At 40.5% G+C, this 27,829-nt stretch overlaps 1 protein-coding gene across 2 annotated transcripts in view; it reads left to right on the forward strand.

Moving 5' to 3' along the window:
- Nucleotides 1-27,829, forward strand: part of POU6F2 (POU class 6 homeobox 2) — a 488,808-nt gene that overhangs the window by 224,446 nt on the left and 236,533 nt on the right. The window lies entirely within an intron of this gene.

Genomic DNA, 27,829 nt, shown 5'->3' on the forward strand with positions numbered 1-27,829 from the left:
ATTTGAGGACCTGAATTACAATCTCATGAGTTCTTCAATTTAGCCATCTGCAAAGAAAGGTTAGACATTACTTGTTTGTGTGTGAAGTGTTTGGAACATTTCAAATACAAGGTATCACTTGGAATAATTAACTTATTATTTTTTTTACTAAGTATATTTTAGTTATAATTATTAAACAAAAATTATGTTATTTGAGGTCATCTTTTGTAATGAGAAAAATAGACTTATATATAGAGCTCTTATCTTATGTAATCATGGGCATGTAATAAGAGTTGGACTCTCCTCAGGAAGAGTAGTGCTCTTGATATCATGAAGGTTTTAACTTTTCTTTAAAAGATTTGTTAACACTGACTGATAGACTGATTTGCAAAAGACTGTCAGAGGAAGAACTATTATGATGGAGAAACAGCTTGAATGTGTTGAGGATGCCTAAAAAAAGGGGAGACAGATTCATTTTGGACTGGTCAAAGAAGTTGTTTTCTCCACTGACATAAATGTTGGCAATTAAATTTTTTTTTTTTTTTTTTTTTACAGAGTGAGAGTTTGATTGGGCAAGTTATCGTAATAACAATTTAAAGTACTTTTTTAGTTGGTCATAAGTCAGGGCTCCTTATAACCTATTAAAATGGTCAGAGTGTCAGTCCATAGATTAAGGAATAGACCAAGTAAGACCTGGTTAACTCTTGACCCAAACTTCTTTACACACCCTGTGTTTTAATATCCCACCCGTTGTTGCCACTTCTTGACTTTCGCTTTAATGTTTAAAACAGAGTCTCTCTTATGCCATTAAATTGTGCCAAGAAACCTGCCATTCATAAATCATGCATGCCTGGGACTCTCTAATGCACAAACTTTGCTAGTTTCAAATCTGAGAGTGCCTGGGAAGCCAGGATCTCAAGATTAAGCAAATAAGGCAGGAATAAACAAGGTGAAAGCAAAAGCAACAATGTGTAGGGAGAGGCTTTTTAATGTAGGTGGGTGATGAAATCTTAATGAAGAAAGGGGCATTATCAAAATGTAGCCTTCCATTTGGAACATTTGCCCTTATGGGAATATTGAATGTTATAAATAAACATAAACTCACAGAGCTCCTAGGTCGTGAATTAATCCTGCTTGGTTAAAGTGGATGCCAAAGACAGAGTCCAAAAAAAGCAGGCTTGTTATCTCTTTATTAAGGTTTGGTGTTCTTAGGATTTTAGTACCTGGTTATTTTTAAGGGTTCAACATGAGTGACTGGTCCAAAGTGGACCTCCATCAAAATTTTCTCTTTTTTTAAAAAATATCAAATTTAATATTAGTTTATAGTTTGGAATTTGGTTCTTTTTGGCACCTTTGGTTTCAGAAAATGAATCATAATATTGGAATCCTGATTAAGTAGTTTCAGTAAGAGTACTATCTCTTTTTATCCCCTGTTGCTTCTCACACAATTTTCCTATTGGCCTCATCTTCAGAAGAGTATTGGAATTGATGGTCAAGCTCTTGTCTACTACACAAGCACAAGGGGCTATTTCTCCCTTTGTCTCCATCTTTGAAATTTCAATGATGCTGGAGGCAAGTCAGGAGGTCATTACGAAAACACCTCCCAGTTGCAAGTCAGCCAGTTATAGGAAAAGCTTCCTAGTTATTCTTAACCCTCATGCTCTTCCTCCAAACACCTTTTTTCTTTGATATCCTTATGAATGAATCCCAACTCCTAAATTACTGTTACGGTCCAGGAAATTTCTCCCTTCCAGTTTCCTTCAGCTTTTTGTTCCTTTCATATCTTCCCACGTAAGTTCTTCACCACCCAGACCTCATTAGTCTGAAAAGGGACCAGCCACCCTGGTTTGCCAGGGACTGGGGGTTTTCCTGGGGCATGTAACATTCACTGTTGAAACCAGCAAAGTCCCAGACAAACCAGAAAGAGATGGTCATCCTGCAAAAATTCCAAGGGCAATAAGGATGGGAATCGGCGAAACGTCTCATCTCTGCAAGGTGTCCAAGATCAGTGTCTGCCACCTGAAGGACAATGCCGATCCATCATCTTTTTGGCCAGCAGACAACCCAAGGATGATCTCACCATCCTTTGGAAACCGACTGTGGCCCTTAACAATCCCTTGGCCACGTCTGCAGCTTGTGTAGCTCCCCAGGTTATGTCACAGAAAGCAGTGGGACTCAGGATGGTGGGTGATGGCGGGTGGCCAGAAAGTCATCTGCTGGGTTCCTGATTGACTTTGAGACTGAGCCAGTCCTAGAAGTCCTTGAGTCTCATCCTTTTTCAATGGTGGTGTTCCTGTAAATGGGTTATAATACCTGAGAAGGAGTCCTTACACAAATTTATACCACCGGCAGGGTAGACTGCTCTGCCCCCTCCCCATGGCCTGCTTCTAGACAATGAAAATGGAGCCTCAGTCCAAGGCTTTTAAGAACCTTTTAAAAACAACCAGTAAGTCTGCCCACCTGTAATAGCTAGCCCACCTTCTCGTGTGATTTTACAAGACAGATTTGATTTGTCAGTGTGAGGGGGGGCGGGACTGAATGTTCAACACTTCCGAAGTAGGACCTGTTTCCATAGGAGGCACTTAGTTCTGGACGGTTCCTTTTCCTCATTGTGAAGCGTTAAGATTTTATTCACGAAATAAGTCTGCCAACTGGAATTGTCTTTGATTATTCCCCAACTTTCCTGCCCAGTCCTTCAGCCTATGCATTCTTCTAGCTCAAAAGCTACAAATTTGCTAAGAAAAAAAAAAAAAAATGACATCAGTTTCTTAATGGTTTGGAATCCCAGGAATAAATTTTCAAGTATCTTCCTCTTTACTGAAGGGCTTGAGAGCCGGTTCATTTACGTTCCCTATCAAGTGACGTGGAGTAGCTCTCAGAGCCTCGGAGGCCGTGATCCCTGCATGTCTTTTCATGAGCACTAATGACACGTTACACGAGAGCAGCTCCTCCCCGCTCAGGCTGCGGGCATCCCATTTCAGTCTCCTCCTCTGTGCATGGTCCCCAGACCAGCGGCATCACCGTCTTATCAAGGCGCCATCCCAGACACCCTGAACAGAATCTGCGTTCTTCAAAGGAGGCTCCTATGCACACTCAAGTTTAAGAAAGCCTACTCCAAGGAGCTTTTCCAAAACTCATTTGGCCCTCCCCCACTGTCTCCAGCAGCGTCCTCCAGTCTCCCAGCATCTTAGGGTCACCGGGAGCCATGCGACTGTGATAAGCACCGTCACTAATTCTCCTGATCTCTCTCACCACCCCAGGCCTCTAAATGACGATAATGACCAAAAGGAATAATTTATTTGAGAACGTGTCCGCTTCCGTCAGGACAATTATATCCCCAACACCAAGAGGTATTCCCTTGCATAATTAAAACACAGGGAGGCCCTTGTTCTGAGATTTTATCCAGGAAAAGCTTTGCATCCTGAAAAAGAGACCACATTGCCCTGCAGGAAATCCGTCTGCACAGCCTGGGGATTGTTTTCCCTTTTTCTTCAGACCCTTCCGAGAGAGAGAGAGAGACAGAGAGAGACAGAGAGAGACAGAGAGACAGAGAGAGACAGAGAGAGAGAGAGAGAGAGAGAGACAGAGACAGAGACAGAGAGACAGAGACAGAGACAGAGAGAGACAGAGAGAGACAGAGAGAGAGAGAGACAGAGACAGAGACAGAGAGAGACAGAGACAGAGAGAGAGAGAGACAGAGACAGAGACAGAGAGAGAGGGAGAGAGACAGACAGACAGATACGCACTGCTGTCTCATCAATTATAGTGTCTTCTTGTAAGGAAACAGATGGGAGTGAGGAGTTAGAAATCTCACCGAATCCTAGAAACAGCCCTGCAGCCCAGCCTCAGGGAGCCTGGGATGAGGTTTGGGTATTAGAGAGTCCAACAGAGTCCAGCCAGTGAACCAACAGGCTGCAGGCTGCATCACTGTCCCCTCTGAGCAGGCAGACATCTATCCCCACTCCCAGGCGACTAATAACCTGTCTCCTGTCTTCCACGGCTCCTCCTTGTGACTCTTCTCTACCAAGTTGGTTGACTTTTAGCTAACCCACAATTTTGGTTCACTCACGTTCCATTTTGTCTCCTTGGAGTCCATGCATCTTCCCAACTCGTGAACCGCTCAGGCACTCTCCATTGCTATTTCTCTCCATCATCTCTGTCTTTACCCCTATTTCCACGTCTATCTAAAATTCAAACTCCCCAAAACTCACATTCCTGTCAGGCTGAGCCTTTTCATTTTAGGCTGTCTACCTGGTCGGACTAGAGCTTGACCGCCCATGTTGAAGTCCAATCAGCTTTAATTTGGCCGGGGGGCGCGGTGGGGTGGAGCCAGGATGGCATGGGTCTCCTGTGGTCTGAACTTGGAGATGCCAGAGCTGGAGTCTTGGCTCTGGATATTTTAAGGGAAATCTTTGGAAGTCCTGGCTGGGGTGCAAGCCTAGAAATGCTCTAAACTCAGATGAGACCTAGAAATAACCGACTCCTCAACACCCTGTGTCCTTTCCTGCGGTAGGTGTAGTTTTTGTGTTCTCTCCTCTCTGACCTTTGCAAGCCCTTTCCCCTTCCAGGTACCTCCCACCATCACTACTCAGGGCCCCTCCATTCCTGTGACCTCTGTCTGTCCTGTGCTCATAAGAATTTGGTTTCAGGTGCCTGTCACAAATCCATACCTGTAGCATAAGATTTATCATGACCATAAACCTCAAAGAAAGAAAATGACTAAGGTTGCTCTGTCACATATTTTATAAACTCCCTTAAATCAGTGTCTTCCGTTTTCCTTATTATTTGAAAACACAGATAGCTGTACTAAACGTGTAATTTGCAGTTGTCCTAGCGTGGGGAACAAGATTCTTATTTGATGTGGCAAAATAAAATCCCCATTATGGAACTCATGCAAATGTGTTGGACTTTTGGCCTTTTTTAGATGTAGGCAGAAAATGTAGATAAAAACAACTTCCACACAAGAGACAACAACAGCAAAGGGCTTAGTGGGGCAGCAGAGGTGTGTCAACTTCTAGGACAAAAGATTCAGGTTAGAGGCTTTTTCCCACAGCACAGGCCGAGATAACCCACTCATCGCTGCAGGCAATGTAAATGGGATATAAATGTGTTTTGTAGGAGACTTATATCAAAGTGTGAACATTCCAGTTAAGTCAAGCATAACATTTAAATTAATGACCAAAAATACATTAGAAAGTGCTGCTTACACTGAATGTGGAAAAGCCATTAGGTTCAAGGCAAGTTGGAAAATCAAGGCCAAGGATGATTTTCCTGCCTTTAGCGGTCGCAGGAAATCTGGCCTGGTTTTCTCCACGTCTCCAAATTAAAGTCTGTAGAGGTTGAAGTATGTAGGAATAGTTTTAGGGGTTAGGACTTTCATGTGCAAGAGACATTACAGTGCCTTTTTGTTTGTGTTGTTGTTGTTATTGTTGATTTCACGGAGGTATCGTTTACATGCAGTAAATACATGGATCTTAAGTGCACAATCCAATGAGTTTCAATAATTGTTTGTACCCGTGCAAACCACCCACCACAGTCAATACAGAAAACAGTTCCTTATCCCCAAATGTTCCCTTGTGTCCCTTTGTAGTCAATGTCCTCCCTCCAACTAGGCAACCCCTGATCTACTTTCTGTCATTATCAATTAGTTTTGTCTGTTCTAGAACTGCATATAATCTCTTCATATGTATGTATTCTTTGGTGTCTGGCTTTTCACGCTCAGCATAATATTTTTGAGATTTATCCACGCTGTGGATTTCAGTAGTTTCTTTTCATTTCCCAGGATTGTTCCATCGTAAGAATGTGCCACAATTTGTCCATAGCTGTTCCCACATCCCAGGAGGCAGACATCGAGAAGTCCCCTCCCCTGGAAGGAGGGATGGGTCCTCCAGTGGGCGTTTCTTGGAAAACACCCTTGGCCACGGTTCACCTTGGCCCTTGGCTACACTCCTGGGGAGATTCTCCTCTGTCCGTTATCTTTCTTGGCTACATTTGAAGAGAAAGTTGAGGAATATACCTTTCTTTGGGGGCTTCCTTAGTTCATACACAGCTTATGGAAGCTTGGGGGCTGAAGGTTGCTTGAAGTTTCCAACAGTTAAAGATTTGTGGCTTCTTTGGGAATCTGGTTCCCTCAGAAACCATGAATGCTTCTCACCTTGCTGCTTCCAGTCAGTTCCATGAGCCAAAGTTTTTTCTAAGACATAACATCTTCAGTCTAATTTATTTTACTTTCTCAGCACCACACTTCCCTCTTCCAATTCAGTTGGCCTCTGTGAAGACCCCGTGACCTCCTTGGTGTTCTTTAAACATACTCCTACCCAAGGGCCTTTGCACAGGCTGTTCTCTGGAAACTCTGTCCCCAGAAAGCATCAAACCTCCCTCCTTCCTTGTGCCAGCCCCAAGACTCCAGTTCCCCCCCTCACCTGCTTTCCTTTATCTCCTTTGTCCATAATACTTATTACCTTCTGCATAACCTTAAAAATCTCAAAGATGGTTGTCTTGTTTTTCCTTGCTTTTTAAGCACTTTGTGTCATGCCTACTCTAGCATGTGGAGAGTGGATGCAGTGTCATGATGCTTGGCCCTGGGGGTCTAAAGGAGGTTATCTGCATATAATGTGCTTATAATAGGTATTGTTTGTGCCTGGCTCTGTCCTGGAATGCAAGCCCTGTAATAGGCATCTTTGTTTGGTTCATCGATGTGGTCCAAGAACTGGAACAGTGCTGGCTCAATATAGGTACTCAATAATGAATGATGGCTGGATGGATGAGTGAAGATACATGCATGCTAATGTTTATAGCATCACTATTTACAATCAAGACATGGAAGCAACCCAATCAACAGATGATTGAATTAAGAAGAAGATGTGTATACACACACACACACACACACACACACACACACACAAAATGGAATATTACTGAGCCAAAAGAAGAATGCAATAATGCCATTTGCAACAACGTGGATAGTCCTAGAGAATATTATGCTTAGTGAAATAAGACAGGGAAAGATAAATATCATATGATGCCACTTATATGCAGAATCTAAAAAATAATACAAATGAATGTATATGCAAGACAGAAACAAGGGCTTCCCTGGTGGCACAGTGGTTGAGAGTCCGCCTGCCGATGCAGGGGACACGGGCTCGTGCCCCGGTCCGGGAGGATCCCACATGCCGCGGAGCGGCTGGGCCCGTGAGCCAGGGCCACTGAGCCTGCGCGTCCGGAGCCTGTGCTCCGCAGCGGGAGAGGCCACAACAGTGAGAGGCCCGCGTACCGCAAAAACAAAACAAAACAAAAAAGACAGAAACAAATTCACAGATATTGAAAACACACTTGTGGTTACCGAAGGGGACAGTGAGTAGGAGAGGAACAAACTAGGGGTATGAGGTTAACAGATACAAACTGCTATATATAAAATAGATAAGCTGAGTACTATTCCATCGTATACATGTGCCACATCTTCTTTATCCAGTCATCTGTCGATGGACACTTAGGTTGCTTCCATGTCCTGGCTATTGTAAATAGAGCTGCAGTGAACATTTTGGTACATGACTCTTTGAATTATGGTTTTCTCAGGGTATATGCCCAGTAGTGGGATTGCTGAGTAATGGAATATTACTCAGCCATAAAAAGAAATGAAATTGAGTTACTTGTAATGAGGTGGATGGACCTAGAGTCTGTCATACAGAGTGAAGTAAGTCAGAAAGAGAAAAACAAATACCATATGCTAACACATATATATGGAATCTAAAAAACAAACAAAAAAAGGTCATGAAGAACCTAGGGGTAAGATGGGAATAAAAACGCAGACCTACTAGAGAATGGACTTGAGGACACAGGGAGGGGGAAGGGTAGGCTGGCACAAAGTGAGAGAGTGGCATGGACATATACACACTACCAAATGTAAATAGATAGCTAGTGGGAAGCAGCCGCATAGCACAGGGAGATCAGCTCGGTGCTTTGTGACCACCTAGAGGGGTGGGATAGGGAGGGTGGTGGGGGGAGACGCAAGAGGGAGGAGATATGGGAACATATGTATATGTATAACTGATTCACTTTGTTGTAAAGCAGAAACTAACCATTGTAAAGCAATTATACTCCAATAAAGATGTTACAAAAATAAAAATAAAATAGATAAGCAACAAAGGTATACTGTATAGTACAGGGGATTATGGCCATTATCTTATAATAGCCTGTAATGGAGTATAATTTGCAAAAATACTGAACCGCTATGCTGTATGACTGAAACTAATATAATATTGTAAGTCAACTGTATTTCAGTAAAAAAAAATCAGTAGTTCATTGAGTGAAGAGAAGTAAAGAGAACATTCAGTGTAGAGAAGAGGAACAAGGAACACGGATGCTATGGAATTCTGTGGTTGGTTTTGGTTGTTGAAGTGAAGATCAGGAGTCTGAGATGGTAAGAAATCAGACTGGAGCGGCAGGAAGGGGTGACACTGGAGGGTCTTGTATGCCTTTCCTGTGCACAGTGAGTACATAATTGCATTGTCTTTAAGTGCATTTGTCTCTAAGGCTTTTGATATGTTAGAGACAAATGTACCTAAAAACAATGCAGTTACGCTACAATATTTGCATGGTTACAGGTTTGTGTTTACTTAGCTGTGCCTATGTGATTCCAAGGATTCAAAGCAGCTTGTAATATAAGAAGCATGAAAGACAAAAGCTGTTTATTAGAAAAAGAAGAAACCTAGACAAATGTTTAAAGCTAGAGGGTAAATCATAGGGGAGATCCATCACATGGCATAATTTCCATTATCTGACAGTAAAAAGAATCACACCAGCTCAACTAGCAACGGGCTTATTTATTTTTGTTTTCAGTTTTTTGCTAAGTTTATTCATTTACTCAAGAAATACCTATTGAGCTTTCATCGCATTCTGGGACATGATCTTGACTTGGGATATAGCAGTAAACAAACCAAAGAGATTCCCTAAAGGCACTTCTGCACTCGTGCTGCGAGTAAAGCAGTGGAAGGATGGAGGGTGTCAGGAGTGGGGACACGATGTGTTTCTACAGGATCATCAGTTTTGGTCCCCCCACTAGACAGAGCCCCAAAGGATGTGGGGGACTAAGCCGTACAATGTCTGGGGGAGGCATGTCCCAGAGTGAATCCTAGGTGCTTAGAAAAGTTAATGACACAGATTCTCAGTGAAGAAATATCCGACAGCCTGGTGGACAGGACATTTACCTTTCAGCTTTCCCTCGGTTATGTTAGAGGAACAAACAGGCACAAAATCTCAGCGAGGGACACGGAAGGTTTATTTTTTCTGTTTATTTCAGCGTACGTGTGGGCTGCAGGCGGGCAGTGGTTCTGCTACACACCTTCTCTCTGGGATCCAGGCTGAAGGGGCAGCCCCTCCCTAGGACGGGACTTTCTCGTCACAACAGGAAGACAGACTAGCAGAACCACAGTGGCTCATAAAGCTTTGGCTCAGAAGTGGTACACTTCACTTCCCCTCACGTCCTGTGAGCCAGGCGGGTCACCTGGTCAACCCCGTGCCGGTGTGAATAAAGATGCCCTAAGGGGCGGGAGGAAGAGCACGTAACGGAAACTGTATTACAAGGGGCTGTGGTGTCCAGCAGCCATTGCCGTAGAGACCCACCGCGTGAGTATTTGACTGAGGTCACCTTTACGATCCCAGCACTGAGATTCTATATTAGATGAACCAGTTAGGATCCATGGACCATCTGTGTAGTAGCTTAGAACACAACACATTAACACTGTCTTAAAGTAGTAGTATTCAAATGATAAATATAAAAGTAGACAGCAAACATATGGAACAATTGGAGATTATTTAATGTAGCAAATGAGCACATATAAAAGTACAACTCTATTGATGTAACATTCAGGGAAAGGCCAAATTATAGGGACAGAAAGGAGATCAGTGGTGACCGGGGACAGGGGGGTGGCAGGAGTTGTTGGTAAAGGGGCACGGGATTTCGGGGCTGGTGCAGCCGTTCTCTAACTTGGTCATGGTGGTGGGTACAGGACTCTATGTGTTTGTCAAACTTGGACAGCTGTAGACTAGAAAGGGTGAATTGCACTGTACGTAAAGTATACCTCGATTCTTTTCACAAGAAGAGGTGGGTGGATGCTGCGGTGCTTATGAAATACCAAGAAAATACTAATTTATTTTAAAACATTTAAAAATGTGTGTGAGTACAAAACTGCTCATGGAATGAAAACTAGAAAAAGCTTCATGAAAACGAGAGACTCCAGTTCTCTCAGTAAAGAAAGCATTAATGGCTCTGTTTCTCAGATGCAGAAGCTAACACTAGAATAATAAAGATTTAAAACGTACACAATTTGATCCCAGTCATTTAAAAGAAGCCCAAACATACACACCTCACAGAGAGAGGGGAAGAAAAATACTATAAAGTGCTACTGGTCGACTCTAGACAGTGAGAGATTATGGGTGATTGCTTGCTTTCTTAAAGTTTCTATTGTAAATATTATTTCAAAATTAGAATGCTTTGAATTCATGAAGGTGCAAAACATTAGAATGCTTTGAAGTCATACCCCAAACAGCACTCTTAGCATTGGCAAGGTTAAGTCTCTGGGTCTGTGGTCTTGACCTTCTGACCATCTTTTTTAAAAAGCATCTCTCAACTCAAAGTGGATTAATTCTCAAACTAAAAACAGTACAACCACAGAGAAACTCTGTGCATTCATTATGTATGAGCAATGTTTAATATTATGAGGTTGCCTTTTAAACGTGCAGATCTTATTGATCAAAGGAGAAAGTGTGGGCGGGGAGTGGGTGGGGCGTGGTAACGTGTACTGAGTGTTCTGGTGTCCTTCCAGAAGGACAAAACAGTTAGGTGGCCATGTGCTCTGCCTTTCCTTGTGATTTACTTTTGCGCTAGTCTAGCGATGCCCACACTCAGAAGAAAGTCACATGCCCAGGAGCATGATGTACATGACAACAGAGGTCTAACACCCCTCCCAGAACGAGCAGTGCAGTACCTGCCACAGACACGAGAAGAACGGGCTCTGCCTTTTAGTATGCAGTGATTTCTCAGCCTCTGGTACATGGTTTGCTGTCTCAAAGTCCAATATTAAAAATACCTAGAGCATAAATTCATATTTGCAGTGTTATTCAGAAGAGCCCCACATGACACACCATACAGTAATACCAAATCTGCCATAAAGAAGTTATGAAAAGTTGTTGCAATGTGTCTTACTTTGACAGTTTTTCAAACCTCCATATCTCCGAGGCTTCAGACTTTTTATTTAAAATACCTGAAGAGCTCGTTCTGCAGTACATTATCCTTGAAGCAGGCTTCACTGAGGCACTGGGGCATGGATTAAACTGGAAGCACATGAATGAAAAGTATGACTAGTATAGTGTGTATTTAAGAGATACTGTCAATGGAATAAAGCATTGCCAAAGGATAATGGTTTCCAGCTGCCACATAAATGTCAAAGCAAAGCCAAAGCATTTATTTTCAAAGCAAAAGGCAGGGAAGTAATGTGATCCCCAGTTTGCACGTAATAAGGATGTAAATCCATCAGTGTTCTTGATGGCACCTATCAATGTGTCTACACTAGGATGTGCAAACTGGATTAGATTCCAAGCCAGACTTTGGAGCGCTCTTCCAAGATGGCTGCCACTAGACTAGCACAGACGCCTGAAAAAGGAAAAGACCACTTGAAATGCTTCGCAGTCTCCCACTATTACCCAGGATGAGAGGGAACTAGGATTGTTTGTTCCAGTTTCTTCTGGCACCAAAATAAAGAGGACTTCTGTATCTGAGGGAAGTGTGTGGTCCAGGAATGGGGAGGTATTGAACATAGGGAAATGGGAGATGGTCTTCCATTCCCCTCTGCCCACTGTCTAGAGAATGGAGAGCTAGTGCTCTCCAGAAAAGTCCTGTCTTCTCTTACGTGTGTAATACTTTCAGGACAGATTCCCAGTGAGAGGGTACAGCTGTTATTTCTCAGCTCCCTCTAGGGAAAAGCCAAACTTCATTTCCTCCCATGAACGATGCACGAAGATCAATTGATCAATTTCACAGACTTACTAATTTACCAGGCACTGTGGTAGGCACTCCAGTCTAGTTAGGAAGGAGGCTATGGCAGTAATCGGGAAGAGGAAGGGTCCTGGTAGCAGTGATGAAGAGCAGAGGAATGATTTAGGCGACATTAACAAGGTGGGTTTGGTAGGACTTGGGGATGGATTGAATTTGGAGGGATCCGAGGAAAGAGAGGGAGATTGTTAGCTGAGTTTGACGTGACTAGTTCAAGTTTCCTGTGGAAAATGTAAATGGAGATAGCAGTAGCCAGTTGAAAATACATGGATCTAAAACTCAGAATGGGATTGGTGCTGGAGATCCTATGTAGAAACCATCAACAAATATGACCAAAGCCGGGAAGGAAAGAACTTTCTGGGGGAGAGGAGATTAGGGAAGGAACACAATTGAAGCCATTGGAAGAGGAAGAAGGAAGAGTTCCCAACGTGTATGATTGTTCTGCTTCAGGTTTGCCTGGGGCTCCTGTAATTCTCCGTGTTCAGATCCTCTTTCATTGGACATAATCTACACATTCACATTGGCACTTTTGATTATTGTTTACCCCTAATATAGCCACAGTGCCACAAGAAGGAGCCAGAAAAATGTAACTGTCAGTTTGCTTTTTATCTTCTAAAGACATGCCAAGTTTCCACGTAGAAAGAAACTATTTTAAGAGCTTGTACATAAAAGCTTCAACAGTGTTTGCTCTTTGGCTGAAAAGTTACTCAATTGATTTAAATCTATTATTTAAAAATGTAGCTGTAGTTTTGATTTGCATTTCTCTAATGATTAATGATGTTGAGCATTCTTTCATGTGTTTGTTGGCAATCTGTATATCTTCTTTGGAGAAATGTCTGTTTAGGTCTTCTGCCCAGTTTTGGATTGGGTTGTTTGTTTTTTTGTTATTGAGCTACATGAGTTGCTTATAAATTTTGGAGATTAATCCTTTGTCAGTTGCTTCATTTGCAACTATTCTTTCCCATTCTGAGGGTTGTCTTTGGGTCTTGTTTATGGTATCCTTTGCTGTGCAAAAGCTTTTAAGTTTCATTAGGTCCCATTTGTTTATTTTTGTTTTTATTTCCATTTCTCTAGGAGGTGGGTCAAAAAGGATCGTGCTGTGATTTATGTCATAGAGTGTTCTGCCTATGTTTTCCTCTTAAGAGTTTGATAGTGTCTGGCCTTACATTTAGGTCTTTAATCCATTCTGAGTTTATTTTTGTGTATGGTGTTAGGGAGTGTTCTAATTTCATACTTTTACATGTAGCTGTCCAGTTTTCCCAGCACCACTTATTGAAGAGGCTGTCTTTTCTCCACTGTATATTCTTGCCTCCTTTATCAAAGATAAACTACAATGAGATATCATCTCACACCGGTCAGAATGGCCATCATCAAAAAATCTAGAAACAGTAAATGCTGGAGAGGGTGTGAAGAAAAGGGAAGCTTCTTGCACTGTTGGTGGGAATGTAAATTGTTATAGCCACTATGGAGGACAGTATGGAGGTTCCTTAAAAAACTACAAAGAGAACTACCATACGACCCAGCAATCCCACTACTGGGCATATACCCTGAGAAAACCATAATTCAAAAAGAGTCATGTACCACAATGTTCATTGCAGCTCTATTTACAATAGCCAGGACATGGAAGCAACCTAAGTGTCCATCAACAGATGAATGGATAAAGAAGATGTGGCACATACATACAATGGAATAGTACTCAGCCATAAAAAGAAATGAAACTGAGTTATTTGTAGTGAGGTGGATAGACCTGGAGTCTGTCATACAGAGTGAAGTAAGTCAGAAGGAGAAAAACAAATACCGTATGCTAACACATATATATGGACTCTAAGAAAAAAAAATGTCAGGAAGAGACTAGGGGTAGGACGGGAATTAAACACAGACCTACTAGAGCATGGCCTGAAGATATGGGGAGGGGGAAGAGTAAGCTGTGACGAAGTGAGAGAGTGGCATGGACATATAGACACTACCAAACGTAGGGTGGATAGCTAGTGGGAAGCAGCTGCATAGCACAGGGAGATCAGCCTGGTGCTTTGTGACCACGTAGAGGGGTGGGATAGGGAGGGTGGGAGTGAGGGAGATGCAAGAGGGAAGAGATATGGGAATATATGTATATGTATAACTGATTCACTTTGTTGTAAAGCAGAAACTAACACACCATTGTAAAGCAATTATACTCCAATAAAGATGTTAAAAAAAAATGTAGCTGTAGCCTTAAAATCTCAAGGTGAAAATGTTGGAGTCTTTTATTTCCTTCCTTTCTTCCTGTTAAAGTACTTTAGGTCATGCCTACTGTAGACACCACGCAGGACAGTAGAAGCAGCATGTTGTGCTTAGCCCGGGTGCCGAAGAAGAGGACATCTGAGCTTGGGAAAAACTGTAGTTTAGATAATATAGTTTTAATTTGGGGCAATGATTTATCTTGGAAAATTTTGTCTGATTGTGAGCAAACTTAACCTCCAAAAACATTTTGTTTTCACGTTCACCTTTTCTTTTGGTTTAGTGTCACCTTCTCCCAAATAATATTAATCAACTATTCTCACCAAGTTTATAGCCCAAGCTTGAAAAGCAAAGAAAAAAAACAGAACTGGGATGGTTGCCATTTGCCCCACTAGGTTAGGATTAGCACAAATATGCAGGTCCATTAACACACCCTTATGCATCTCTGTTCCCCTGTGTGCCATTATTTTAGAAATTCTTAGCAAAGCATATATATATTCAACATTTGACATAAGATAATTTGAGTTTGCTGTGTTTGGAAATAACTCACATGGGAGAAAGTTGCATTAAATAAATAATAGAGATAAAATTTATACTTCCATATATTTCAAAGTTAATGTCACTAACTTACAATGGAATGGTAACATGAAGACACAGTGCTATAATTTGATTGATTTGTTTTGACAGCAGCCAAATAATTGAGAGTGAAAGGTGTCAGCACAGATGAAATATTGTATAAGCCATTTTCAGAAGGCAACCCCGGCAGCTGCAGCAACTGGAGTTTTATTTCCTTTGATTCTGAACTGGTACTCATCTCCAGTTTATTATGAAACCATGAAAGGTGCATGACTTCCCCAACTAGGGAGACTTTTATAGAGAGGCTAGAAATAGAAGTTTGTCAAGTAGTTGAACAATGGATGTAGACAAAAGGACAGAAGATGGTTGCAGCGTGCTGAGTTGAATGATAGCCACTGTTCCCTTTCTTTTGCAAATTGCTGCTCTCCTGCATTTTACCTCATTGGGAAGTGATTCTGAGTCAGAGCAAATATTAGATTCCATTTCCCAGCTCTTTGACAGGAGATGGGTGAAAGACACCGGTGTGCTTAGCACCATTTCTGGGTCTGGTTAAGGGGCATTTACCCAGCTGAAAATCCAAATGCCTGGTAAGAGTCAGATTTGAGGTGATTGGTGAATATAGAAGCTGAATGGTCAGGGGAGGATTAATTAGGAGAAAGGCTCTGTCTGTAGGGTGGCCCTTGAGCACAGCGATTAACAGAGCGAGCCATGAGTCACATGGGCCTGGTTTAATTCCACCTCCACAGCTTGCTGGCTGTGTGATCTGACTTCTGAGATTTGCTTTTACTTGCTTACCTCCGGTAGTTCATAGGGTTCTTTTAAGGATTCAGTGTGATACTGTACGTAACATACCTAGAGCCTGACACTTAGTAAATGCAAAATGAATGAGAGCCACTTTTATTACTTAGAGCTGCAAAGTTCAGTATGGTAGCCATGAGCCACATAAGACTACCGGGCCTTTGAAACGTGACTAGTCCAAATCGATATAAATTTGCTGTAAATGCAAAATCCACATAATTGCCAAATATCTCATTAATATTTTCATCTTGATAACATGTTGAAACTGATATTTTGGATATATTAGGGCAAATATAATATATTATTAGAATTAATTTCACCTGTTCCTTTTTACTTTATTAATGTGGATACTAGAACATTTTAAATTATATGTATGGCTCACATTTGTAGCTCAAATTATACTTCTTTTGGATTACACTGGCCTGGCCTGGAGTCTCTCTCTAAATCTCTATACATGTGGCATGGGTTAAAAGAAGTGTTCATTAAAAATAAAAATATTTAGCATATAATTAAATTTTGTACCCCCAGGCAGAAAATCACAAAGGATCCTCTTTGGTATCAAAAATTAGAGAGAACATATTTTGTAGATTCTTCATTGTAGTTTAGGAACTGCTTGGGATTTTTATCTATAGAGAGAGAAAAGGGATATAATTTTTATGAGCAACTTTCATTGATCAGAATCTAAAATTCTCTTTCCTTTTCAAAAATTATTATGCTTTGTAGTTTGAAATATAGAAGAAATATACATTATATATATATATATAATAAAGTGACCTAGGATTAACAACTATTAACATTTTGCCACATTTGCTTAAGATCTTTTATCTTAAAAAAATGGAACATTATAGAAACATTATAAATAATGCTAAGATCCTCTCCTCCTCTCTCCAGTCATTCCATGGCATTCTTTCCCTCCTAGAAGTAACTGCTACCAATCCAGTGCATTCATTTATAAATTTACTACATATGTATATATATACACATACACATACATGAAATACATAGTGGGTTTTTTGTTGTTGTTGTTGTTGTTTTTGTGGTACGCGGGCCTCTCACTGTGGTGGCCTCTCCCGTTGCGGAGCACAGGCTCCGGACGCGCAGGCTCAGCGGCCACGGCTCACGGGCCCAGCCGCTCCGCGGCACGTGGGATCCCCCTGGACCGGGGCACGAACCCGTGTCCCCTGCATCGGCAGGCGGACTCTCAATCACTGCGCCACCAGGGAAGCCCCATAGTGTTATTTTGAATGTATTAAAATTTTACATAATGGTAGCACACTCTAGATATATTTTATTATCTTGCCTTTTTCGTTCAAATTTTGCTTTTGAGATTTATCCATGTTGATACATGTAGATAGGGACATATTAGGATTTATTTCAATCATCTTATTTTGTGAGGTTTTTTTAAACCATATTTTTCTCGTTTCTTGCATTCTAATGGATTTATCACATTTTCTTTTTCTTTTTTTATTGACATATTATTGACTTACAATATTATATTAGTTCTGGGTATACAACATAATGACTTGATATTTTTATACATTAGGAAATAATCACCATGGTAAGTCTAGCTACCACCTGTCACCATATAAAGTTATTATAATATTATTGGCTGTATTGTGTTTGCTGTATATTACATCTCCATTATCGTGTGTTTTTTTCCCCCACCTAATGGATTAGAAGTTAAACATCTATTTTTATTCTTTTAGTTGTTACCCACATATTTTTAAACATCTGTTTGCCTTAAAGAACCAAATCAGTATTTTCATCTTTCTTCCTAAATAACAGTCAAAACTTTTTGATCATCTCCTACCTTCTATTTATTATTGCCCAGCATTAGTTATTTTTCATATTGTTGTGTTTACCTTAGCTTTCATTGCACTTACAATTTTTTTCTTTTTTTACTCATCGTTATGTCCTGTATCCCATTCCTTCCTTCCAGAGCTTTCTGATGCTTTTAATGATTCTTTTGTCTTATTTTTATTATTTGGCTGGACTTAGCATTAAAAGTTAACAGTTATTATTTTCAGTGAATGAAGAAATTATGTTCTGGGCTCTATTTTTGCTGTTAAAGCATATATTGTCAGTTTAACTGTTGTTCTTTCATAGATTAAATGTCTTTTTAAATCATGGTTGATGTTAAGAATTTTCTCTTTTTCTTTGGGATTCACCAGTTTTTACTATGAAAGACCTTGGTATGAATTTATTTTTATTTATCCTGCTTGGAACTTGTGATTCCTGATATTTCAGTTGTTATTCATTCTCCCTGATTCTCTCAATTCTCTGCTCCAGGAACTCCTACTACATGTACACTGTCTTCCATGTCTCTTAACCTCCTTCACATACTTTCTGTTTCTTTATATTTTGTGCTGCATATGTGTGATTTCTTTAGATCTATCATCCAGTTTGCAAATTCTCTCTGCAGTTATGTTTAATCTTATGTTTAACCGTAATTTTTTCATTTTGAAGTCTATATTTTTCACTTCTAGAAGTTGTATTTTATTTTTTCCCTTATGGTTTCTTTTTTTTTTTTAGTTCTTTAATCCCTTTAAATATGCTTATTTTATAATCTTCTTCGGACTGCCTTTTAGCTTAAGTGCCTGAGGAGCTAATTAATTATTGCTGTTTCTCTCTTCCTCATAGTAGAATATTTCCTTACGTTGTAAGTAATTTTTGTTTTTATTTTGAACTCACTTTTTTTTTTTTTTTTTTTTTTGCGGTACTTGGGCCTCTCACTGTTGTGGCCTCTCCCGTTGCGGAGCACAGGCTCCGGACGCACAGGCCCAGCGGCCATGGCTCACGGGCCCAGCCGCTCTGCGGCATGTGGGATCCTCCCAGACCGGGGCACGAACCCGCGTCCCCTGCATCGGCAGGCGGGTCCTCAACCACTGTGCCACCAGGGAAGCCCTATTTTGAACTCACTTTAAGCAGAGAGTTTTTCTATGAAATCCTTTAAACTTTGGGTTTAATACCTGAATATTGCTAATAAGCGGCTTTGCACTTGCTTCTGCCAAATGCCCAGTAGACTTCACGAGTGATCTCTCTGCTAGGAAATAGCTGCACGAGGTACACAGAATAAATTTAGACTCTAAACTATGACATAATCAGACCAGGGTTTCAATTTCTCACATTTTCCGCTACCCAGAGCCTTCAACAGAAACAAACATCTTTGTTAATTCCCTGGGCTAGTGAATGGGGTTTGTCTCATCTCTTTTCAATGCTGGGGCAGCCCTTTCAGGGTGCTGGATTTTTATGAAGGACTCAGTTCAAACAGCTCTCCTTGCATGGGCCCAAGGTCTCAGATTCCCTCTCTGGGTTGGTGGCCAAACATCAGCCCCAGGCTGGCCAGGCCTGTACCCATGCCTGCTCTCCAGGGAACCAGGGGTCAGTTAGTGATCTCACTGTTCTTGATTTCTGATGCCTGAGAATTTTCCTTTCTAACTGTGTATTTAAATGTTTGATATATTTTATCCATAATTTCTACATATTGGAAGCAGGAAGTTTGTCTATGTTACGTCAGTCTAATAATATTTTGCCATGAAACGTCTCTTCCTTTTCCTTTTGTCAGTTTCTCTAGGTAGATCAGTCTGGTTAACTAATCCTTAGCAGATAGATAATTCCTAAAATTTCAAGCATTCAGTTGCATTTGGTAGTGATTTAAATCAGTATTTTTCTGGAATTTTCAGAAATTTGCAAACATCCTTTGTGGAACTACTGAAAATTTTTAGTAAGAAAACAACGGGCTCATTACAAATATATCTAATATTGTGCTCTAACATTCCCTCTGGGATATTCTTGAGTAATAGGTATATCTGTGGTTCTTATTAAACAAACCAAATTCTTACTAAACAAACCAGAACCTTTGGTCTTGAAAATAAGTAAAGAACAGGGATCACAAATAGGTTAAGGAATTTGTCAATTTCAGAAAAAGCATACATGATATTTTTGAATTTTAATTAAAATAAAATTTAATTTATTAATAAATTTATAATGTCTTAAGGATGTGGAAATTAATTCTGAATTAACTTCTTCATTTAAAATTTTTAAAAATATTTTTATTTTGAAATATTTAAACCATAACAGAGGAGTACAGTGAATAACAAAAGAATACCTATGTTCCTACCCCAGTATTCCATCAAATTCTAACATTTTTCCCTTCTTGCTTTGTATTGTTTCTTAAACAAATATTGCAAATACATTTGAAGCACTTTTTGTACCACTCCCTGATCCCATTCCCCTCCCTCATTTTTTTGTTTTTTTTTGGTCTTTTATTTATTATGGTAAAATATACCACTTTAATCCTTTTTGCAGTTTGCAATTCAGTGGCATTAAATACATTCATATTGTTGTGCAATCATCACCACCATGATCTCGAGAAACTTTCATCTTTCACAACTGAAACTCTACACCTGTTAAACAATAACTTCCCATTTACCCCTTCCCCCCAGCCCCCAGCAACCACCATTCTACTTTCTGTTTCTATGAATTTGACTACTCTAGTATTTCATTTAAGTGGAATTATACAGTATTTGTCCCTTTGTGACTGGCTTATTTCACTTCGCCTAATGTCTTCAAGATTCATCCATGTTGTAACATTTGACAGAATTTCCTTCCTTTTTAAGACTAAATAATATTCTGTTGTATATATATATATATATATTCCACCTTTTGTTTATTCATTCATCTGTTGATAGACACGTGAGTTGCCTCCACCTTTTGACTACTGTTTAATAATGCTGCTATGAATATGAGTGTACAAATAATCTGTTTGCCCCTGGTCTCAATTATTTGGAGTATATAGTATATACCCAGAAACGGTCTTGCTGGATCATACGGTAATTCTATGCTTATTTGCTTGAGGAGTTGCCATACCATTTTTCATAATGACAGCACCATTTTACATTCCTACCAACAAAGCACAGGGTTCTAATGTTCTGCATACTCTCCAATACTTGTTGTTTTCTGTTTTTGTTTCCTGTGTTTTGATAATAGCCATTCTAACAGGTGTGGTAGCTCATTGTGGTTGAAGGAGCATTTTTGAGAGAACAATTAATTACCTAATGACTTTTCCTGATATTACTTAATCACATTTAGGTATAATTCCAAATTTTAAAATAACCCTAAGGAGAGTATACACTTTAGAAGTTGCCTAATTTCTGCTTCATGTGCTTAAAATGGTAAATATTATAGTTACAGTATTTATATAATTTGGTTGGATTTACATTTTCAGGTATATATAGACGTGTATATACACAGGCGAACACTAGCAATATTTACTAGGAAAGAAGTTTCTCTGATGCAAATGTTCTTTTGCTATTGACTTCCATTACAGTTAAATATTTCACTGGACAAAAAAAAATATTTACCTATAGGTAAAATGAAAATTTTCCTTGAAGAAGATTTTCAAGTGGTGGCCTGCTCAGTGAAACATGCTGACTATTGGAATTCAGTGGAGAGAATCTCTTTGAAGAGATTCAGGACTTAAGCAATAGTTCTCTTTTTCTTTACAGCATTTTTTTTTTTCCAATTTTGAATTCTTCCCTGCCTTTGAGTGCTATCTAAGCTCCTTCCTGAATCATAAGAATTTCTTCCATGCCAGGGTATTGCTCCTGCTTTGAATGCCATGAATGTTTCTACCATATTTGTGCTTTGGTCTGGTGGGGACTACTCTCTAATTAATTAGAGTATGATGTTTACTTTTCTAGTAAATGCTATGCTCTAGCTCTCGTTTCACTGTAGCCTAAATTTTTTTATCATTCAAGGCTTCAAGTTATATTTTTAAAAGTAAGTTCATCCTCTACATTAGCATTTCTATCCAATCCTATATTCCTAATAGGTTTTTTAGACATTTCTGGTGCATTTTCATATGTAATAGGTGGAATTGTTTAAAGTGATAACTACAGTTAGCAGAGCTACACTTTACCAGCAAGGTTTTTTTGGTTTGTGTTTTGCATTTTCATAATATACAGTCTGCTCTATACTCTGGCAGAGAACAGAAGGCAGGATAAGGTAGGCAGGTCGCCACAAAGGAAAGAGCCAGTGTACAAAAGCCCCTCAAAACCATAAAGTCATTGATGCTCATAAAACTATATTGCACACTTTTTTCAGGAGATTAATGAGTGGGTCATAAAATAGCATTAATTTTTGGCCAAATTCCAGGCAGAAAGTTTTGTTTCCCAGGCAGTGCTTTTCCAACTGGAAAAGACTTGCTCTGAGAATATTTGCAGTTCAAAAAACACTAAGCTATCACATTTCTTCACTTAAAAAGTAATGAGAGAATCAGTAGCTATGGAAATGGCTAACCTATCCAGCCTTCTGCGGCTAAACTACCCCACTTCATGGGGATGAAGAAGAGGCGCTTGGGGCAAGATACTAACAAGAGTACACGGGGTTCCTATGGCCTCTTCCCAGCACACACATCTTAGAGCCACGGAGAAGTGTCTTACCTGATCCCAACTAGCAACCTGAAAATATAATGTATGGGTTGTAAGACTGACAGTCTTCTGAAATGCAAACCAAAAATACAAAACACTCACTGCTACTGGAAAAACAAATAACAGTTGATCAGCCCCCAGCATCTCTGTAATGACACATTGACTCCCATAGTGAGTACAGAAAAAGGACATGCCCAATCACCATCACAGCTTTTCAGAAATTCTGGGAGTCCCTCAGTAGATGTGACTGAGTCTGTAAGTGCAATTTTCCCACTGAAACCTGGGACAGACTTCCATGCTGCTTGTTGCCTCCTGAATGTTCCAGAATATTATGTGATCATGTGATTTACGAATTTACAGTCATCTGTCAAGTGTAATTTAAAAGTGAGAAGAAGTAAGAGCCCTTCTCACCTGAAATATTTCAATTGTGTTCACATAAAAATACCATTTATGAATTTAAAAAAAGACTTTAAACCACTTTGAATTTCACACGCTCTTGGAATACATTAGGTGTATTACCAAAGGTAAAAACCTATTCAATTTAGAACACCATTGAAATAATAAACTTTTAATTAAGGAGCAAAAACTCCAAAAGGGACCTGTTTCATGATGATTTGGGGATCCATAATCTCCCAGCTCTCTCCCATATTATTGTCTTTTAAAAATAATTTATTTATTTATTTCGGCTGCATTGGGTCTTTGTTGCTGTGCACGGGCTTTCTCTCTAGTTGTGGCGAGCGAGGTCTACTCTTCATTGCGGTGCACAGGCTTCTCATTGCAGTGGCTTCTCTTGTTGCGGAGCATGGGCTCTAGGCACGCGGGCTTCAGTAGTTGTGTCTCGCGGGCTTAGTTGCTCCGCGGCATGTGGGATCTTCCTGGACCAGGGCTCGAACCCATGTCCCCTGCATTGTCAGGCCGATTCTTAACCACTGCACCACCAGGGAAGTCCCCATATTATTGTTTTAATCAGGATATTTTACATTCTCAAAACAAAAGCAAAAGATGACCTTTTTGGTCTGCATATTTCTGAGAAAATCTCAGTGTATTGAGGTTGAATTCCTTCTTCTCGATCAAGGAGAAACCTGCATTCCCAAAGGGTGTACCCATCAAGGCAAGATTTCCACATCCAAAACATTCACAGAACTATCAGGTATAAAAGAGACTTGATCTAACAGTTGATCTATCATTATATTTTTAAAAACTAGACTATGCCCACATGCCTGTGTGTGGAATAGATGTGTGTGCCTGTGTGTGTTCTTTAACAAATGTGCTGTGCTTTTTGCTGGTATAAAATGTTGCCATATTTGTTAATTTTGTCGTGACCTGTGCTTGACCACATGTGATTGCATGCCTGAAAATTACATGTGCATTTTAGGGGGGGAATAGGATGTCCCGGGTCTCATGCCAGATTTAAATGTAAAATTAATTCCTTAAAAAAAAGATTTTTAAAAACACAACAGTTTTCTAATGTACATTAAGGATCTGGGAGAAGTTCACTGAAGCATATGCCTTGAGCTTTCAGGAGCAATCTGGAGTCAGGCATTTTAAATGAAAATTGATTTGTGATTTACATGGTCAGTGGAAAGAAAATTAACTTATAGAGGGTTGTAATGAAATATTAGACAAGTAAAAAAGTAGATGGTGATCTAGTGGAACTAAAAGTCCCATCTGGAAGAATTCTGTGACATTTTTACATTTATCTGTGTTCTGCATGAGTTGTAATGTTAGTGGTAATTTTATGGGACTGAACTGAAATGAAAAGGGTGTTATCTCAGATTGCCTACAATATAGGATTGTGTTCAGTGGAGAGTCCTGTATCCTTTTCTCCATTTTCCTATAATATGACTCATTGCACTTTTTTCAGCTACTGTTGTTGAATGCATTCAGCCTTTTACTTGAGGTTATTAAAGAAGAACATCAAACGCTCACAAATGCAATCTAACTGCACATTTAAAAGCAACACTGCAGCTTCCCTAGTTCTGCACTGTTTAGGTAATGTCCAAGAAAGAACCTTCAAAATGTACAAGAAAGAAGCAAGTGCATTGTATGTAAAGCTTTTACCTTAACCTGTTCTCTTTTTTTGTCTCAAAAATATGATTAACACCTCACCAAAACGTAGACTATATTAGCAGAATGGAGATTTATATCTTTCTAGAAATAGGCCCTTCAGAATTTTTCCATTTTCTCCTTTCTTATTCCCATTTTATAAAAGCAATCACGATGGTTTCTGTGGCCAGAGAAGTATGTTTAAGTAGAGAAAGATGAAGAGTCTTCTGTTTGATTAGAAATGTCCACCATAGTTCAGTATTAATTAACTGATGTGAATTTTAAAAGGGAGAAAGCTTAGTGGATTTAATTCCATATGTCATTCCTTTTCCCTTTACATTTACTCTATTTGGCAGATGGTCATGGTTTTTGGAAAAGTATACAGTATTGAGTTACTGCACCTTAAACATTTGATATAATTTAAATAGTTTGACCCTGTGCTAAAGCATAAACCATGAAATTATCTGTACATTTTTAAAACTCTCTGGTTGAGTTTAATGTGCAGCCAGAGTTGAGCCTACAGTTCTTGCAGGAACGGGGCCATAGGGAAACTCCCTGTGGAGTTACTGTACGGTAGGCATGGGGGAAGAGGTGGTGAGAACTGGAGGAGGTGGAGCTTGATTCACTCCTGCTTTATCAAGGGACACAGTGCCACCTTCTCCTTACTGTATGCAGTCCTTACATTCCAGAAATCATTATTTGGTCCACAGCATTTGGATTTGTGCACTGGACCCAAATACACATACAACCAGAAGAATATAAGAGGATTCTGCATTGCTTATTTGATTGCGTCTTCAATTGTAGGCTCAAAATATACTATGGATCTGTTTGCTTGCTGTTGTTTGAGGACTTAAATGGAAACTTCCGATTTAAAATGAAATTGTAAAAAATTTGAACCTTACTCCTGAGAGCTAGCTGGCAGTGTCTGTCCTTGTAGGCAGAGGATGGATGGCCCACCGCTTCCCTCCTTGAAGCTTTAGTTTTCGTTGTTTCGTTCAGAGGGAGAGCGAACAGCACCCTCTTCCACCACCACAGTACCTGCTAACGTCAGAAGCAAAGACTGCAGCTGCGGGTGCTGACGTAGCACCGGAACAGCCATCTGACATCCATCCCTCCTGTCACTTTTGCGGCGTGTTCGGTTCATGACATTTCTAAGGGAAAGGTCACGGATCCGTCACCAGCAGTGTTTCTGGCACTCAGAAAATAAAACGGGGTGGTTAATGTTAGCCAGGGCAGCCCGAGTAATCACAGGATGCCGCCAAGGTCAATATTCCGAATTGGCTTTCCGTCCTGTCCGTCCAAAACAATATACTACAGTAAATGTAGTCAGTAACTGGTTGCAGATGAATCTTTTAGGGACATCAGCATTACAGAAACAGGAGATTCAGGAAGAGATGCTAAGTGGATCTTTAGGTTTGTAATTGCAGCCCTGGGAATCGTTACCCTAATTAATAGCTGCTAAACCTGCACCCTGGCTCCGCAGGCACACGGGTGATTTCGAAATTGCTGCCCTGGGAATGTCTTCTGGGCTCCGCAAAAAGTGTCAGTGAGGTAAACGGACCCAGGGGACCAGGCTCAGACACTGGGAAGCCTCCTGGCCCCCATCTTTTCCTAACCACAAGAACATCCCTGGCGATCAGATAACTCTCTCCACAGACCACAGAGTGAGGAGTGGTGACGGTGGGATAGGACGAGGAGATCCATTTTCAGCACCAAGTTCCTGTTCAGCCAAGAGAGCCTCAGATGTATGCTGCTCCCGATGGATTGATAGCTTTGGCAGGAAGACAGCAGCCCTCTTGACATTTGCCTGTGACTGTATAAAGAACTTGAGAGAGAGAATATAATAGGATAGCTTTTGTTTGTGTCTCCTCCAGCCCTACTTCAAGTTCACTATCTCTGAAAGATAGACTCTTGTCTGAAGGGTCAGGCTTAGGCAAAACTGAACAAGGCCAAGTTTGTTTCCCAGCCCTCAGTTTTCCTTTGCCCTCTTCACTGATGCTCACTCTCTCCCCTCCTCACTTGCCATCAACTGTCCAGGCCACTAGGACCCTCTGCCTCCTCTTCTAGCCCAAACCTCTTCTCAGTATAGGTCCCAATGAATTTGCACATTCTGAGGTATAATTTCCCAAGAATGCTTCCAGAAACATCTATAGGGAAGCAAAGGCACAGCCAGGTCTCAGTTAACTGGATTGGGGAATTACTTGGGAAGGGGGAAAAAAAAAAACTTTCCACATTATAGCCTCACCTAGGAGCCTGATTGACTTCACTGAGGAGATATTTGTTATTGCGGGGCTGATTCATCATTGATTCATTGATTTATTCATTGTATAAGCCGATGCATGCCTGATGCATGAAGAACCACAGCTGATCAAAGTTTCCTCAGAAATGATCCACATATATTCACACAAAAGATGTATCCAAATCCACATTCTCCAAGCTTATGTGGTAGGGTAACAGGTGGGCATTTTCTAATAGCAATTAGCATCTCTATTTGCCTTGTGATCTTTGCCTTAAACCAGCGGTCCCCAACCCTTTTGGCACCAGGGACCAGTTCCATGGAAGACAATTTTTCCATGGTGGGGTGGGGGATGGTTCGGGCGGTAACGCGAGCGATGGGGAGCGGCCGACAAAGCTCTGCTCGCCGCTCACCTCCTGCTGTGCGGCCCGGTTCCTAACAGGCCCTGACTGGTACCAGTCCGCGGCCAGGGCGTTGGGGACCCCTGCTTAAACAACCCGTGTGAGCTTGGACACCGTGAGGGAAGGGGAGATATTAACTCAAACATTTGGAGGATCTTGATGCTGGTATTCTGACTCAAACCAAGCTCACATTTACTGAGCATGTACTAAATGCTGAGCACTCAAAACTCATCTCATTTCACTCTCCCAAGCCCTCTGAACCAGGCATGATTCTCCTCGCCGTGCACAGTAGTTAACTGAGGCAAAAGTGTGATGCAGAGATTTTCCCACAGTAATATGAGGAGGAAGCAGCAGAGTCTGAGTTTGAACTTGACCTTTCTGGCTGGGCTCGTTGTTCCTTCCACTGTAAGGCTACCGTGATTTGGGGAGTCATGTTAACCTGCCATTAGTTTGGAAGATTTTAAATGGCTCTCCTACAAGCTCTAGTTCAAGGTAGCGTGGTTTGATTACATAATTCTGATATTATGGTAGTAGGTGCTCAATAAAATGATGAATGGAATTGATTTACTAGAGGAACTTCATGCCTCTTAATATAGCACTTCTTCCCACTGTAGTGGAAGAATTTTCAAGTAAATCCAGACAGGGAGAAAATCACCTGGGGTCCGACAGAAGTATCAGAACTGATTCAAATAGTTTCTGACATTTTTAAAATAAATAAGCAAAGGAAGAATGTCAGTACTAATCAGTATACTTAATGTGACTTATTTGTGTCTGGTGAATATTATTGCTAAAATTTTTTTTTTTTTACTTTTAAAATCTCTTTTTTTTCTTTTCTTTTTTTTAAAACATCTTTATTGGAGTATAACTGTTTTACAATAGTGTGTTAGTTTTTCCTTTACAACAAAGTGAATCAGTAATACATATACATATGTTCCCGTATCTCTTCCCTCTTGCATCACCCTCTCTCCCACCCTCCCTATCTGCCCTCTTGCATCACCCTCTCTCCCACCCTCCCTATCCCACCCCTCTAGCTGGTCACAAAGCACAGAGGTGATCTCCCTGTGCTATGCGGCAGCTTCCCACTAGCTATCTAATT

The sequence above is a fragment of the Kogia breviceps genome, chromosome 9 (genome assembly GCF_026419965.1).
Source record: "Kogia breviceps isolate mKogBre1 chromosome 9, mKogBre1 haplotype 1, whole genome shotgun sequence".
Lineage (NCBI taxonomy): Eukaryota > Metazoa > Chordata > Mammalia > Artiodactyla > Physeteridae > Kogia > Kogia breviceps.